A 17,689-nucleotide genomic window follows, 5' to 3' on the forward strand; every position below is an offset into this window, starting at 1 on the left:
GCTTCTTAGGACTTATCTTTTAATTTCTTACTGTCAATTCTTTCTTTATTTCTACTTGTGCTGAATCATTATCTAATCTATTTTCTGTTCTTATTGTGTTTTCAGCCTTTTTCTATCTTAAGGAATCAGCCCAAAAATCCCCAATTTCTAGGGTTTTTCCATACTCTTTTTGGGTGAAATTAGATTGTCGAAATTTGGGGAAAACTATCTTGGTGTTCAATTGGGCAGAATCACAATCTCCTTGAGGGTTTCAAGAACCCTAACACTTATTTCTATTCTCAATTTGATTCTTTGCTGATTTGGGGATTTTATTTCAGATCTGAAAATTCAAAAATCTAATCTTTTAATTTTCTGTTTCGTTTCAGATCTAATTGTTTAGGGTTTTCGTAGGAGTTTCTCGTGACTTGGCAACTCGATCTTGGTCCGCGCGCAACCCCGTATCACACCACCAATTTCATTTTTTATATTTGTGATGTGATATTTTTACTATAAACGATGCCACATTTATAAGCAGCTAAGTTGTTGGCGTCGTTGCCAGGGAGATTTCGACACTAAGACTTGAAAATATCTTTACATTTAATAAGATAAGTAGGAACGTTAAAGCCTATAGATATGATATTTAATTTTTTTATATTTTTTTTTAGTGATTTAATTTCTTTTAATTTCTTATGTTGTTTATGACCCGAAGCTCTAACACCCTAATTGAGCCATATCTAGATTTGAAGTAGATACTCAAGTGCATCCGTTAGTAAATGAGCACCGATACACTTGTTTTGATTAATTTACGCCGAGAGAATTCGTTGTTTTAAGATCCATGAGATCAACAAGGAAATATCTGGGAAGAAATTCCAATGGGTTAAAGGATGTTGCATGAGTATGCCTTACCTACACTAGACATGGTGCGAGGTAGCATTAAAAGGCCAGATATCATAACCAACAATTTTGAGATAAAAATGCCAACCATCCAGATGATCCAAAACATGCTACAATTCAAAGGGAACATGGTGGAAGACGTGAACCAGCACTTGAATCGGTTTCTACAACTCTATGACACATTCAAATACAATAGAGTATCCGATGATGCTGTGCATTTGTGGTTATTTTTGCTCTCTTTGTGTGATAATGTAGTCGATTGGTTTGACTCATTAGAACCAGGTTCCATTACCTTGTGAAATGATCTAGAGAAAAAAGTTCTTTATAAATTTTTCCTGTGTAGTAGAACCATTCAGCTCAAGCAAGAAATCGCCTATTTTAAACAATATGAAGGTGAATCCTTATACGAAGCTTGAGAATGCTTCAAGATGATGCTAAGGAGGTGCCAATAGCATAGACTGCAAGTGTGGCTCTAAATCCAAATATTTTATAATGATGTTGACGATAACATCAAATCCAGGCTAGATGGAGTGGCTAGATGTTGTATCATGTTCCACACGTACGAATGAGCCTACAAAATCATAGACGACATGGCTATGAATTCTTATATATGGCCTAATGAAGTATTCATACAAATCAAAGCCTCTAAAGATATGTTGGGAATGAAGATGACTGATATCAATAAATCCAAAAAAACCTTAACCATTAGGAGACAACTGTCTAGCCAACGAGAACAAAGCCACATTCTGATTACCAACTGGAAGAAGAGAGTTACATAGGTAATAGGGGTCGAGGTCCCTATTCAAATGCCTACAATCCCAGCTGGAGGGATCATCCAAACCTCAAATAGGGAGAAACCAAGGAGGTACAAATCAAGCACAAACCTGACAAAACCTTTACTATCAACCTTCACCATTGCAATAAAGATTCGTGGGTAATGTTCGTGCTGCATGTGACCAGAAATTCGGTCAACTAGAGGGGAAAAGAAAATATTGAAGATGAATCTTTGACAAGTCCAAGCTATGTGTGGATGACTCAAATCTTGAATGGACAACCTTTTGATCTGTTGTAATTTGGTGTAGTAGATTAAACTAGTTTTTGAATTTAAAGAGCTTGAATACAAGCATTTTCGTTATGTTTGAGTTAAGTTTCTTATTTTTATTTATATTCAATAAAATGTCAAATTAAGTCTTTTATGACCTTAAGGGCCGAATGAGGCTTAAGGGAGAGTTAACGCACTATGTGAGCTAACACCAAAATCTTCATACGGCTATTACTACAGAGGGTAAGCCAAAGTCTTTTAAAGATGCTATGAAGGATGCAAGATGGTGTGACACTATGCAAAAGGAGATTTGTTCCCTGGAGGATAATGAAACTTAGTTTATGGAAATACTTCCTCTTGGAAAGAAAGTATTATGTAGTAAGTGGGTGTACAAGATTAAATATAACTCCAATAGAAGTATTGGAAGAATTAAAGCTTGTCTTGTTTTTTTGGTAATCATCAGGTAAAAGGTATTGAATATAATGAAACTTTCACACTTAAGGCATAAAGGGTGACTATTTAGGCTTTCTTAACTATTATAACTTTGAAAAAGTGGGAGTTACATCGGATAGATGTCCATAATGCCTTTCTGCATGGTAATCTTGATGAAGAGGTTTACATGAAGCTTCCTCCTGGTTTTGCTCCTGATAAGCCTGGAATGGTTTATCATTTACACAAGTCTTTGTATGGGTTGAAACAGGTTCCTCAGTGTTGGTTTGAAAAGCTTTGTACTGCACTAAAAGGGTATGGATTTCTTCAATCATATTTTGATTATTCTCTCTTTTCATACACTAAGGGATATGTACGTATTAATGTGGTGGTTTATGTTGATGATCTGCTTATTTTTTGAAAACGATTCCACTACTTTGAAAACTTTTAACGCGTACCTGAGTTTCTGCTTTCATATGAAGGATCTTGGTATTTGAAATATATTTGGGGGATAGAGGTAACTCGTAGCCCTTCTGGGTTATTTCTTTGTCAATGAAAATATGCACTTGATATTATTTTGGATGTAAGTATTTTGGGGGAAAAGCCCACAGGATATCCAACAAAGCAAAATCATAAATTAGCACATGCTACAGAGACAATTTTGTTTGATCCATAGTTGTACGATGGTTAATGGTTCGTTTGATTTATTTGGTAATGACTAGACCAATTTGGCATATTTGGTTCATTTCTTATCCCAGTTTATGCATGATTCGAGACAAAAGCATTGGGACGTGGCTTTGCATGACATCTGGTACTTGAAAGGCTCTCCTACCAAAGGATTCTTTTGAGATCTGATAGTGATATGCCCTTGAAAGGGTGGTGTTATTCGAATTGGGCTACTTGTTTGATAACTCGGTGTTCGCTTACTGGTTGGCCTGTCTTTCTAGGACAATCTCCCATTTCCTTGAAAACTTACTGGTTGGCCTGTCTTACTGGTTGGCCTGTCTATGGCTTCTGTTACTTGTGAGTTCAAGCTGTAGCAACCCATTTTTAGTGAAATCAGAACAATGGTTTTGGGACCACAAATCTGACAAGTAAATTATTATTTTGTTATTATTTTAATGTCTATGGAAAATTAGTAGGGTCGTATTAAAATTTCGTTAAGAAATTTTAATGTTTGCATGATTAATTAAGAAAAAAGGACTAAATCGTAAAAAGTGTAAAAGTTGAGTTCTAATGGTTAAAAAGGAAAGAGGCTATGGAAAGGAAATCTAATGGACTTAAATGGTAATTAGATCATTTAATGAATTAGTGGATAGTTATGGACAAGGTTTTATTGAATTTTTTATTGTTTCTAAATGATAAAATGGTAAAATGGTAAATAAAGATAAAAATAAATAGGCTAAAATCATCATCTTCCTCCCATTTGTTTTCTTCTCAACCGATTCCTCAATGGATAAATAGATATGGTTCAACCAAGCAATGTTTTACTTGCATGGTATGTAGTTTTCCCCCTTTTTTAATTATTTATATGTTTTTAGGTCATTTTAACTTAATCTAGCTAGCTCGGGGGTCAATTTGTAAAACTACTAAAGATTGAGGGTTATTCCATTAATCTTTTTGAATGGTTCTTTAGGTTAAATGGTAGATTATGAATCTTTGTTGATAAATAGACATGTTTTACAAAGTGATTTTTGATGAAATTTGAAATTTGGGACTAATTTGTTAAAGGTATAAATTCTAGGGTTTTATTGAGAAAATATGATAAATATGGGTTCTTTCAAGGTCTTTTTCATGTTTAGTTAACCTAGATTATGATTAAAATGTTTAACTTTTTAAGTTATTAGTGTAAGGACTAAATTGTAAAAAAGTTAAAATGTTAGGGGCAAAATAGTAATTTTGCATAAATGTTAAATTTGGACTAAATTGAATACTAGAGGTATTAAATGGATTGAAATTTGTCTATTTAGATCAAGATAAAGCATGTACAGACCTAGATTGAGGCAAAACAAAAGCTTTGGAATAGCTTGTTTTATCTTTTACGCCCCTAGTTGTCGAAGTAAGTTCATAGATACAATTATTATATTAACACTATTTCAAATTGTATGTTATTATGTTATTTATAATGTAAATTGATTGACGAGTGAATAAAGCAATGCTATGATGGTTATCGAGTCCCAATTGAACCTTAGGAATTCATAAGATAAAAATGACATGTCATTAGGGATTTCATGTTTCGGGTGCTGGTCCTGAATGTCCTACCAATGGCTTAGGTCCTGCATTTGTTGTGGATACTCCACAACTCGTGTGAGAAACATCATGTAGCTTACATTTCAACCTATAACTTGTGTGAGCAGACCCATTGCACAGTTCGTATGAGCAATGATGTAAAGGAAAGGTTACAGTTATGTAAAGGCACACTTTGTGTGAGCTTTCTCGAGTATCTAATGTAATTCTAGGTGGTTCAACGGGTATGAAAATGAAATGAAATGGTAAGTTTTCAAATGAAATGTATCATGAACCTATGAAAAGGAATGGTGATCTAAATGATGTGAATACATGTCTAAGATTACTTGTTATGGATGAATTCATTTGAACCATGCATAAATGCACTAACTTATGTATTTGATGATGTTGTATAGGCATTATTCCAAGCTTATGCTATTTACATTATGCAAATGAAATGGTAAGTTGTGTTTAAGTCATACGAGCTTACTAAGCATTAATTGCTTACGTAGTTTCTTTCCTATGTTTCTAGATTATTAGAAGATCGATCGGTTTGGAAGCTCGTCGAAGATCTATCACACTATTCAACATAAATATCGGTAGTTTTTGAATGTTTTGGCCTAGGCTATAATGGCATGTATAGGTGGACCTATAATGATATTTAGTTGATGATTTAGTACGTATAAGTTGTGTAAGTTAACTTTGTTGGAACATTTGATGCCTTGTTAGTTTGTTATTGTGGTTATCTTATGTTGCATGTTTTGAATGGCTCATATAGTATGTTTTGAATTGGTATGATTATGGTCAAGTTATGGTATGTTTTGGAAAGTATTAAACTAGATATTGATGTTTGAAATTACGTAAAGTTGATATGTTTATGTAAGTTTTGATGAGTGCATTTGAGGTGCCTTTGAATGACATATTAGTTAGTTGCATTAGGACTTTTGGAATGGAAAATGTATGTATGTTTTGGCAGGTTTTTTGTGCCTTGAAAATGTGCACAAAAGAGCTAAATGTTCTTGCGTGAAATGGTATAGGAAATGGCTTGATTTTAGGCAAATTTAAGTCCACATGGCCTGAGACATGAGCGTGTGACTCAGTCGTGTGTCCCTAGTTTGAAGGTTACACGGCCTGAGACACGGGCTTGTGTCTCAACTGTGTGGGCACATGGCCGTGTGACCCCTGTTTCTAAATTTTTGTGAACTATTCTTAGACTTTCCAAATGTTTTCAATTTGGTCCCAAATTGTTTTAAAAGTATTTCTAAGGATGTAAGGGCACGATTTAGGGATAGAATGTGTATGTATGATTGGCTTATGATATGTTTATGGTAGTGTATGAAATTTATGTTTAAATGTTCTATTTGTACGGTAATGCTTCGTAACCCTAATTCGATGATAGATACGGGTTAGGGGTGTTACATTTAGTGGTATTAAAGATACATTTAATCGATTCTCAGACTAAACATAGCATGTACGGAGTCTAGAAATACATGCCATTATATAACCTGTGATAGTGTGGTAATTATTGACTCAAATTGAACTATGTTTTCAAATAGATAAAATATTATCAAACCGAGCCAATTCCGATGAAGTAGAAAGTGATGCGCAAGCCTCTGTTCACAAGGTAGCTTCTAGTGGTAGTTGGCCCAAGTATGAGGGCCGGGGAGGAGAGGCTAAAGAATCCTTCTTCCAGATGATGTCCGAATGGTATTCAAAGTTTGTGAGAACGAAGCCAATGGCTCAACGACCTTCACCCCCACCCGTACCACGATTAGTCCCCGTAGTTCATCAAGGTTTGGAACCAATGCAAGTGAACAAGCCTCCGGATGATAAAATTTGAATGTATGGTGCTAAAGAGTTCCGGGTACAGTCAAAGATGATCTAGAAAGACTGAAATTCTGGTTAGAAAACACAATTAGGGTTTTTGATGGATTGTCTTGTACACTTATTGAATACTTGAAATGTGTTGCTTCTTTATTGAAAGATTTGACTTATCAGTGGTGGAACACTTTGATCGTGGTCGTACCGAGGGATCGTGTAAATTGGGAAATCTTCCAGACAAAGTTTAAAAAGAAATATGCAAGTTAGAGGTTCCTCGATAAGAAACACAAAGAGTTTCTTGAATTGAAATAGGGTTGAATGATAGTGGCTAAGTATAAGAGAGAATTTGTATGACTCAGCAAATATGCTCGAGAGTGTATACCATCTGAGGATATCATGTGTACACGGTTTGAGGATGGCCTAAATAAAGATATTAAGTTATTAGTCAGGATTCTTGAGTTAAAAGAATTTGTAGTTTTAGTTGATAAAGCTCACAAGGTCGAGAAACTTAGCAAGGCAAATAGAAAAGCATATTCGGAGGCTCGTGATTCAGGAAAACGACCTATGGGAAAATCATTCGAATCTCCATCGAAGAAATCAAAAGAATTTCATGGGCGTTCATCAGCTTCAGTGTGTTATTCTGGAATAGATAAAGAAAAACATCATTCAAGCTCGAAAACTCAAGCTACCTCTGTAACACCCCTAACCCGTATTCTTAGTCAGAATAGGGTTACGAGGCATTAACGATCAATCACAACATAAATCATACATTTTCACATAAACATCAATCAAATATAATCACAATGTGCCTTATAAGGCTCTACAAGACCTTAAAACATGCTTAGAAGTGGTTCGGGATTATACCGATAACATTTGCAAACTTGGGAAACTTATAAAATTTTCAAGCATTCAGGGGTCACACGCCTGTGTGAACAGGTTGTATGCCTCACAAGGCCACCAGACACACTTTTGTCTTAGACCGTGTGAAAACAGGGCATACATACTGACTTGTACCACACGGCCAGAGACATGCCCGTGTGCCATGACCGTGGGAAATCTGGAGGGGTTACTGACTTGGGTCACACGGCCAGCCATACGCCCATATGCCAGCCCATGTGCCACACACAGCCAATAGACATGCCTGTGTGTTTAGGCCGTGCCAAACTTGTAGGGTATACTGACTTAATTCAAAAGGGTACCCCAGGAGACAAACGGCTGTGTACCAAGGCCATGTGTCACACATGGTCAAGTTACACGCCCGTGTGCTCGACCGTGTGGAGTGAAAATAAACTTGATTAAAGTCACATTTCCTACCCTTCTCATGCCTTCCTACAACAAGACATTTTATACCATTTCAATACATTTATAGGTATCCAAAACATCATCAACTCATGCACATTTCATACCATAATAACACTAGCCAATTCAATACACATTTACTACTCCAATCATATTCATTTCATATGGCAAAAAACAAGTCATAACCTTAACTTCTATAAGCATTTTCTCACCATCTTACTAACCATTTTTTGCCTTATAACATACCATTCTATCATCAATATACAAATACACAATATGCCATTTCTCAACCATGACACATCATTGATAACTAACCAAATCAATTACTCATCTAGCAAACACATGAATCCATATTAATCTTACCGAAACATAAGACATTATATGCATCATAAATCACTTATCAAACTTAGGAATTAAGCCAACTTATATGGGCAAATGCACACCACCATTTACAAGCCAAATCTCATGGCTAAAATCATAACTCAGAACATACCAAGATGACACTAGCCTATACATGCCATATACCATATATACAAAGCACCAAATGTACCAACAATGTGATCGATAGTGTGACGATATTCCTGATGATCCCCGATTTCTGAGCTAGCCTTGATAATCTATAAAACAGGGAAAGAACACACAAAGTAAGCTTTAAAAGCTTAGTAAGCCATATACAAATAAAGTCATCATATGAATATTTGCATATCAATTCAAATATGCTAAGCATAGCTTAACACATACAAGTTCACAAACCTTTCTCATTGTACACATATTCAATATCATAATTGAATTCCTCAAATACTTCCCTTTTCAATACATGTATGAATCTTGTATGTACCTGAGTTACTTAACTCATTCACACATTCTTTCTCGACTTGACTTTGCCCGTTGAACCATTCAAAATCATTAAGGATACTTTTAAATCGTTAAGGAACTTTGAAATCACATAAACTCATACAATGCCATATCCCAGATATGGCCTTACATTTGATCACATATCGATGCCACTGTCCCAGACAGGGTCTTACACGAAATCAAATAATGATGCCAATGTCCCAAACATGGTCTTACACGTAATCACAATACAATGCCAATGTCCCAGACATGGTCTTACATGTAATCACATCTCGATAACCTAATGTCATGACATTCGTATCCTGTACTATTCCTAAGGTTCGTGCGAGACTTTTGGATATTGTATCTTCATCGATTCTTGCTCATATTTTGCTCGTTACACATTCATAGAAATTCAATGATAATGAAACATATATAATTCAATTTAAAGACATTTATTTGCATATGAACTTACCTCGTAGTCGGAATAGAGGGACTGGATCGACTATTTGATAACCTTCAATTTTCCCCGATCTAAATCTAATTTCTTTCTTTCTTGATCTATATACATTAAAAATTAACTGTTTTATTCATCAAAAAAATCAATTTAGTCCACAAACACATATTTGGGCATTTTTACACTTTAGCCCCTAAAGTTCTACATTTTTACAATTTAGTCCCTATTTAAAAAATTCATACAATATCATTACACCCAAGCCTAGCCTAATTTCATGTAGGTCCCTAGCAGCCTAAAACTTTCATTTATTTCACAATTTAACCCCTCAATTTACACTTTTTACAATTTAATCCTATTTAGGCATTTTCATAAAAAATCCCTTTACCAAACATGTAAAACTATCAAAAAATATTCATTAACCATCCTCAATAATCAAATTACACACACTTTCAAAAATGACAACTATTGAATTCTTTAACAGTTTTAGAAACGGAGGTACGGGCTGGCTAGTACTTAAAGCAACAATCACAAAAACGTAAAAATCATCAAAAACTAAACACAAAACACATACCTAATAAATCATGCAAGGGCCGAGCTTAATGAAGCTTCAATGCCTATTTCTTTTCTCTACATTCAGTGGTGGATGATAAAGGAAATTTTATGTTTAATTTTATTTAATATAACTTATTAGCTAATTTACATTATTAACCTTTAATAAAAACATAAAATAACATATAATGGATGGTCATTTATGTCAAAATCCACTATTAATGGTCTAATATCAACATAAGGACCTTTAATTTAATAAGTCATAGCAATTAGAAACTTTTAACTTATAGCATGCCACTTTTTCATTTTACGCGATTTAGTCCTTTTCTCAAATTAAGCATCTAAACGATAAAATTATTTCACGAAACTCACCATATATAATCACATGCTGTAAGCATCAAAAATAATTTTAAAATAATTTTCTAACCTTGAATTTGTGGTTCTGAAACCATTGCTCTGATTTAGCTAAAATCGGGTTGTTTCAACTTCTGTAGCGAGTGTGGGTAATGTTAGGATGAACAAGCCTGAATGTCAACAATGTAATATGTGACACTTCAGTGAATGGAGATTGAAATATGGGTTGTGTTTTAAATGATGTTCTTATGATCATTATCTTAGAGATTACCCAGAAAGGTCTGATAAAGAAAAGGCTCAAAATACTCATTCGGGTAACACTACTGCTAGAGGGAGACCACCCCGGAACACTTGAAATATGGGTAACAGTCAAATTGGAATGAAAGATTTTGTTGTTCGTTATGAGGCACGAGCACTAGCTAGGGCTTATGCGGTTCATGCTCGAGAGGAAGGTTCAGCACCTGATGTGATCACCGGTGTATTTTCTATCTTTGATACTAATGTAATGCTTTGATTGACTAGGGGTCAACGCAATCATATGTATGCACAACTTTAGTGTCAGATAAGAAAATACCATTTGAGCCTACTGAATTTGTTGTTAAAGTAATGAACCCTTTAGGTCAGTATATATTAGTTGATACAGTCTGTAAAAACTATTATTTGATGATTCGGGGTTGTAACTTTCTGGCTCATTTGATGTTATAACCCTTTGATGAGTTTGATTTAATTCTGGGTATGGACTGATTAACTCTGCATGATGCTACTATGAACTGTATATGAAATCTTATCATTTTAAAATGTCAAGATGGTGAAAGGATCCGAATTAAATCAAATAGAATGGATAGTACATCTAATGTTATTTTAGCTATAACGGCACGAAAATATGTTACAAAGGGTTGTAAAGCATATCTCACTTATATATTCGATTCTAGAGTTTCAGAATTAAAGTTAGAACCAGTTCCAATTGTATGTGAGTTCACAGATTTATTTCTAGAAGAATTTCCAGGGTTACCACTAATCTGAGAGGTTGGGTTTGCTATTGAATTAATGTCGGTAACATCATCGATATCGATAGATCCGTATAGAATGGCATGTACAGAATTAAAAGAGTTGAAAGAACATTTGCAAGAGTTGACAGATAGGGGCTTTGCTTGGCCCAGGTTTTCTCCTTGGGGTGCTCCTATATTGTTTGTTAAGAAAAAAGATGGGTCAATGGGATTATGTATTGATTACAGTAGCTCAAAAAAGTCATGATCAAGAACAAGTATCCATTGCCACGTATCGATGATTTATTTGACCAGTTGAGAGATGTGATAGTATTCTTAAAGATCGATCTTCATTTTGGATATTACCAGCTATGGGTTAAAGACTTAGATGTGCCAAACACTGCGTTTAGAACTAGGTACGGACATTATGAGTTTCTTGTTATGCCATTTGGTTTGACCAATGCACCTACTGTGTTTATGGGTTTGATGAATAGAATATTCATACCGTATTTAGATAGATTTGTTGTTGTATTCATTGATGGTGTTCTAATCTATTCACGAGATGAGACAGAGCATGCCCAACACTTAAGAATTGTTTGCAGGCTTTATACAAAAAATAATTGTTCGCTAAGTGTAACACACCTAATCCGTATCCGTCGCCAGAATAAGGTTACAGAGCATTGCCGTAAAAAAATAACTTAAAACATTCATTTCCAAACATTTCATTAGTCATTGTATAATTCATTCATACACATGCATATCATCCCTTGTTTGCACCCTCAAAGCTTAGAAACACTATAGAAATGATTCGAGACTAAATCAGAAACATTTGAAACATTGAGGAAAAAATTAGAAAGATTCACACTGCAGGGATCACATGGCCGTGTGGCCAGGCCATGTGACTCACACAGCTAAGGCACACACCCTGTCTCAGGCCATGTAACAATTGAAATAGGGACACATGGTCGTGTCCTGGCCCGTGCATGTGCCCGTGTAACCCTCTGACTTGGGTCACACGGCCAAGCCACATGCGTGTGTGCCAGGCCATGTAACACTCAAAATGGCCTCACACACCCGTGTGCCTGGTCGTGTAACTTTCAAAATGTAACCTTTAAAACCTACCATGGACACACGGTTGTGTCGGATGGCCGTTTGTTACACACGGCTAAGACACATGCCCGTGTCTTAGGCCGTGTAGACAAGAAAATGGCCAAAATCAAGCCATTTCTTTCACCCATTCAAACATGCACCTACAAGCAACTTGCACATATAATTAAGACCTGAAAACATACCCAAATCATGCATAATAAGACCAAATTAATAGACCATTTAACCATACAACCAATATACCATATAGACACCTCAATCACAACCAAGTATTAATACCTATCTTTGTGTTTAACTGGTCATATTTCATCCAAACATACTTAACTAAATTCCATATCAAAGCATACCCTAATTGATCACATTGCAAACATTCCAACACTTGCCAACTTGGTCATAAAACCATGCATCAATTTGACCATATAAACATCAACCATCAAGACATCAAAAATACCATAAGTACCACAAATCCAAACATTTCCAAATAATACCAAACAACCAACATATATAGATATACCATATTTCCATCATGTATATCTAATTCAAAACCTTTCCAAAGCATACCATATATTGACCATGTTGAGGTCTATTCATCACATACGACTTTGGCCATACAATCATGCATTAACACATTGCCAAAATAACACACATCAACAAGGCACCTAAAGTACCAAGGTTACATCAATAAAAATGACATGTGCATGTCGAACTCATCAACTAACATTCAACTAATCTTTAAAAATAAGTCCATCTATACATGCCATTATAACCTTCACCAACATATCAAAGCTACCGATATAATCACTGGATAGTGTGATAAATCTCCGACGAGCTTCCAAATAGGTCGAGCTTCCTATAATTTGAAAAATAAGAGAACAATGACTACGTAAGCAATGAATGCTTAGTAAGCTCGTATAAACTTAAGCATAACATTTCAATTCAATAATGAAATTTATAGGTAAATGTATACTTATACCAATGCTACAAGATTTATCAAACCATAATTATCAACTCACAAATGAGTAAGTCCATCAATATCACATATATATTTCATTTCTAATATCATATGATTTATAAAACTTATTACACAATCATTAACCTTTCATAAACTATGTACCACTCCATTTACTTTTTTTCCATTTCATTTACTTAACATAAACTTAAATAACATCATCAATTCACTAATTATTATATTTGTTCATGAACTAGGTAAATTCATCCATAGCATACTTAAATTTCTCATATATAAGTACATCATTCAACTCATCAATCCCATTTTCATCATATTACATCTCAACTTTGAACTTACCGCTTCATTACCTTTTCTTACCTATTTCATTTGCATAATACAAGACATAAGTATAAACATCAACCACATGATAAATCATTTCATTAGAAAATACATACTTTGATTCTTACCACCCTTTCATGAACATAAGCATACTTCCATTTGGACACTTATCATTTCAATGCATAACTTTAAAATTAAACATAATACAATCCAACCAATAGCTTGGCACAAGCCTAAGCATCATCAACAGCACATGTTAGTGCATCAATTCACAATTCACTTGAACTCACATAAGATAAGTCACTAAACATGAATAACCTCACTTAAAATCATCAATTTCATGAACATAGACATACTTTTATTTAACATTTCCTTTTTATTCATTTTCATAGTTTTCATGATATAAGTTATTTGAATACTTATCGTTCCTTCCCTTTTCATGCCCATTGAACCACTTAGAAATAATTTCAGATACGTGGGAAAGCTCACACAAAGTGTGCTAAACATATGGTCAAAACCATTCCTTTTCATCATTGCTCACTCGAGCCATAAATGGGTCTACTCACACAAGCTGACGGTCAGAATGTAGCTACATGATGCTGCTCACACAGGCTAATGAGTATCCGCAACAAATACTGGAACAAAGCCATCGGTAGGACTTCAGGACCAACTCCCGAAACATGAAAACTCTAATGACATTCATTTGTATCCTATATATTCCTAAGGTTCATATTAGGCTCGATAGTCACTGTAATGCCTCGCTTAATTTATTTATGTTTCCATAAATTCTGAAACAAGTGTGTATTTGCTTAAATGGTTAAGTAGTCTAGGTGTGTGTATGAGGTCCTGGGTTCAAGTCTCTCTTTTTCCAATTTTGTTATTTTAGATCCAAGCCTTACCCTTGTTGAGTGGGCTTATATATAATTGTCTATTAATCAATATTAAAATGAGCCTGTTGGTTCTAGTGGTAAGGGAGTTAGTGTGTTAGAGTCTTCTGTTCGAATCCATGCGCGAGCGTGGATGGTATTGTTGCTTGATTGTATGATATAGTTTCGGTGGAGTTGGAATTCTGAGGTAGTTGGATGTGGTTAGTGGGGAGGATTTCAGGGGATTATGTTGTTAGTGGGGGAGTTGTTAAGGGATTTTGAGTATTTCTTTTAATTAATAATTTTAAAAAATAAATTCCTTTTTGTTTTTGACGTCATTTTTTCCGTCCCCTCTTGTCTTCTCTGTAATTTTTATTTTTCCCTCTTTTTACAAATTTCAAATCGATCTAGCGTGCGTTACTTTTTGTGGATCGGTGTTGTTAATTCTTTTCATCTTCTTTTGTGCAACTGGTAATTTACATTCTTTTCGGTAAGTCTTCGATAAATAGGGTTTTTAATGTTCTTGGTTAGTGGTTAATCGGGGTTTTTTTTGTTCAATTCTTGGTTAGGGGAAAGGCAAGATACAACCGGTGCTCCTACAGTAAATTGAACGTTGGGTTTTATTATTCATTTTCGGCAAGTGTACGATTATGTTAAATGTTGTTGCGAGATCTTGTTTTTGGGTAATCCGTGTTTGAGTTTCGTAAACACTTACTGAAATTGGGCATTAGAATGTCAATTTTTAGGTACTGGTGGGCTCGTGATTGTAGTAGCATCAAAACCGAACCAGGTGTGTTCCCAAAACACAGAAAATTAGGTTTTGACAAGAGCTGAAAAAGCATTCTGTCGACCCCTCACGAACGCGTGCCTGGTTGTGTGGTTGGCCGTGTGTGAGACACGGCCGTGTATCTGATGAAGGTGTGACCATGTGCAAGAGAATGCCATGTGATGGTGTGAGTATGGCTATGTGGGCTACATAGGCTAGGCCATAGTGGTTGTGTGGGCCACACGGGTGTAAGTTTTAGGCTAAGCCATGTGGGCCATACGACCAAGGCCAATCTAGGCGTGTGGGCCTAAACAGGTGATAAACCGTAATTTATACATATTTTTATCCCATGCTTAACACATTTATGGATGATTTCTCCTTAGATTTGGTGAATTTGATGCTCCTAATTCTTTAATTTCATGTTTTATACTTAGGTGAGCACAAGAGAGTAAAAAGAGCGAGAAACGGGCCAAAAATAGAGAAAATAGACCCACATTGGAAATCAATATGGCCTGGACTTCCTCACACGGGAATGTCACATGGCCATGTCTCTTTGGCAGGATCGAAGCACGACTTACATGGGTAGATTACATGCTTGTGCCTATTCAACAGCCTTGACCACGGGATAGAGTAATCGCACACGGGCATGTCCTTGCTGAGCCCAAGTATAACCCCACTTGGAAAAAGGCCAATTTTGAGGGCTCTTAGGCATTCTAAAGCCTATTTAAACACTTAAGGAGGCACTTAGGAAGGGAGACACAGAGTAGAAGGCAAGGAATTACTCAAGGGAAGCCGATTGGTCCATCTCGGAAGCCGGATTCATCATCAAGACTAAAGATCTCCCTTCAATTTCCATTCAGGGGTTTTGGGCTTTCTTTATGTTTTGTATTCATTATTCTTCTGAGATGTTTTCTTCTATAATTATGAACTAAACCCCCTAAACACCTAAGGGGAATGAAACCTAAGACGGATCTTGTTATTATTATCTGAATTGTATGATAACTATTTGACTTGTTCTTAATTATGTGTTCTTAATTCTTGTTTTAATATTCTAGGATATTGATTCGAGTTAATGCTCTTATTCAGAGGAGGAATAGACCCTGTCTAAGAGGAAATTTGTTATAATCAAGCGGAGTTGATTGCACGCCTAGAGATAGGGTGATATGATTTTGCCGGATTAGGGTGAAGCCTAATAAGAAGATCCATAGATCGAGTTAATGCAACACTAGGTGTTAATTAGAAAGGGATTTCAATTAATAAACCTAGGGTTAGATGTTATTAGTCCCGAGAGAGATAATAATATAACTTAGGGATTTCTACGCATCAAGTCAAATGAATAAATCGTCTAATTCAGAGTCAAATAACAAGTGAAGTCTAGGTGGATTTTTCCTTGGGTATTGTCTTAATCAAACGAGTTTTCCCAAAAGCTTTTTTCCAATTTTCTCTCTGTGCACTCTTAGTTTAGTTAATTAGTTTAGATAAATAAATCCCTTAATTTTTAGGCTAGATAATAAAAAGAAAGTAATTACTAGTACTCTTGGCTCCTTTGGGTTTGACAATCCGGTCTTGCTAAAGCTATACTACTGTTCGATAGGTACACTTGCCTTCATCGTGATAATAGTTAGTTTCAAGAACGCTTAATTATAAAATTTTAAAACCTGTCGCGAATATCACGTATCAACAGGCAAGCCACATGGACATGTGTGCCCATAATTCTAAAATTTTCCCTAAGGCCACACGATTCATTCTGATCGACTGTGGGCCTACTGTAGGGTCTGTAAGGGCTAGCCAAACCCTAAATTATGTGATATGATATTCTGATAGTCTGCCTTGTGTAGGATATCGATATGTACATCTATTCTGTTAGGTATATATATGTGATCTATATATGAGCATGTTATGCATGGTTTTACTGTATCTGTTATTCTGTATCTATGACTGGGGTGGGTTTTGTAGATGTAGAGGAAGTGATCTATACAGCAACCTTTCGCCTATATTTTGGCAGCTTGACTGCATATTATCTATTATGTGTCATATTGACACTATATGGTGTATGGGGATGGGTGGGTGGTTTTAACCCCACATGGTGTGATGGGATGGTCGGAGTTGGTGTGTAGAGGATAGGGGTAGGATTCTGTATATCTGTTATGCATATCTGATTTTGCTATCTGTTTCTATACAGGACTTAAGTTTGAATTTGAAATTGACCGTATATGTGATTTTTGTATGTTTGGCATGTCTATTTCTGCAGGGTTACGTATTGATTTTTATGAAAACTCATTTTTATTTTTCTGTTCTGTACAAGTAATCCACAGATTTAGGAAAATTGGTGCAGTGGAGTCTCACAGTGACCATAAGTTTTTGAACCATTTTTAGTTAAGGGTTTTCATTTAATTAAGGCTTATTTTTGGGAGTTTTGTAATTAAGGGACTCTCCAGACTATTTGGTTTTATTTTGGATTTAGATTTTTTTATTTAATTTTTTAATTGCAACGGTTGGCTAAAAATATGGTTTTTACTAAAAATAAAGGTTTTCTAAAAATACGAACGGGATTTTCTAATATAACGATTTCTAAGACTTTTGCTATGAAATATGCTTTGGCAACTGAACTAACTAAGTAACGTTTCAGTAATAGTTATAAACAAATATGAGCTATGAAACTAGGATGATTTATTAAAACGACTCTATTTTCAAAACCTTTCTTTGTAATATCTCTAGATTCGACCATAGCGTTTAGGCTCAGTTTGGAGTGTTACATTTAGTGGTATCAGAGACAGGTTGCAAAACTCGGG

General features: G+C 35.3%; 1 non-coding gene across 1 annotated transcript; it reads right to left on the bottom strand.

Annotated features, from left to right (window-relative positions):
- Window positions 1-1,227: 1,227 nt before the first annotated feature.
- Window positions 1,228-1,333, bottom strand: LOC121206633 (small nucleolar RNA R71). Its single transcript, XR_005901700.1, has one exon. It is a non-coding gene; the product is annotated as a small nucleolar RNA R71 (small nucleolar RNA).
- Window positions 1,334-17,689: the final 16,356 nt, after the last annotated feature.

The sequence above is a fragment of the Gossypium hirsutum genome, chromosome A01 (assembly GCF_007990345.1).
Source record: "Gossypium hirsutum isolate 1008001.06 chromosome A01, Gossypium_hirsutum_v2.1, whole genome shotgun sequence".
NCBI lineage: Eukaryota > Viridiplantae > Streptophyta > Magnoliopsida > Malvales > Malvaceae > Gossypium > Gossypium hirsutum.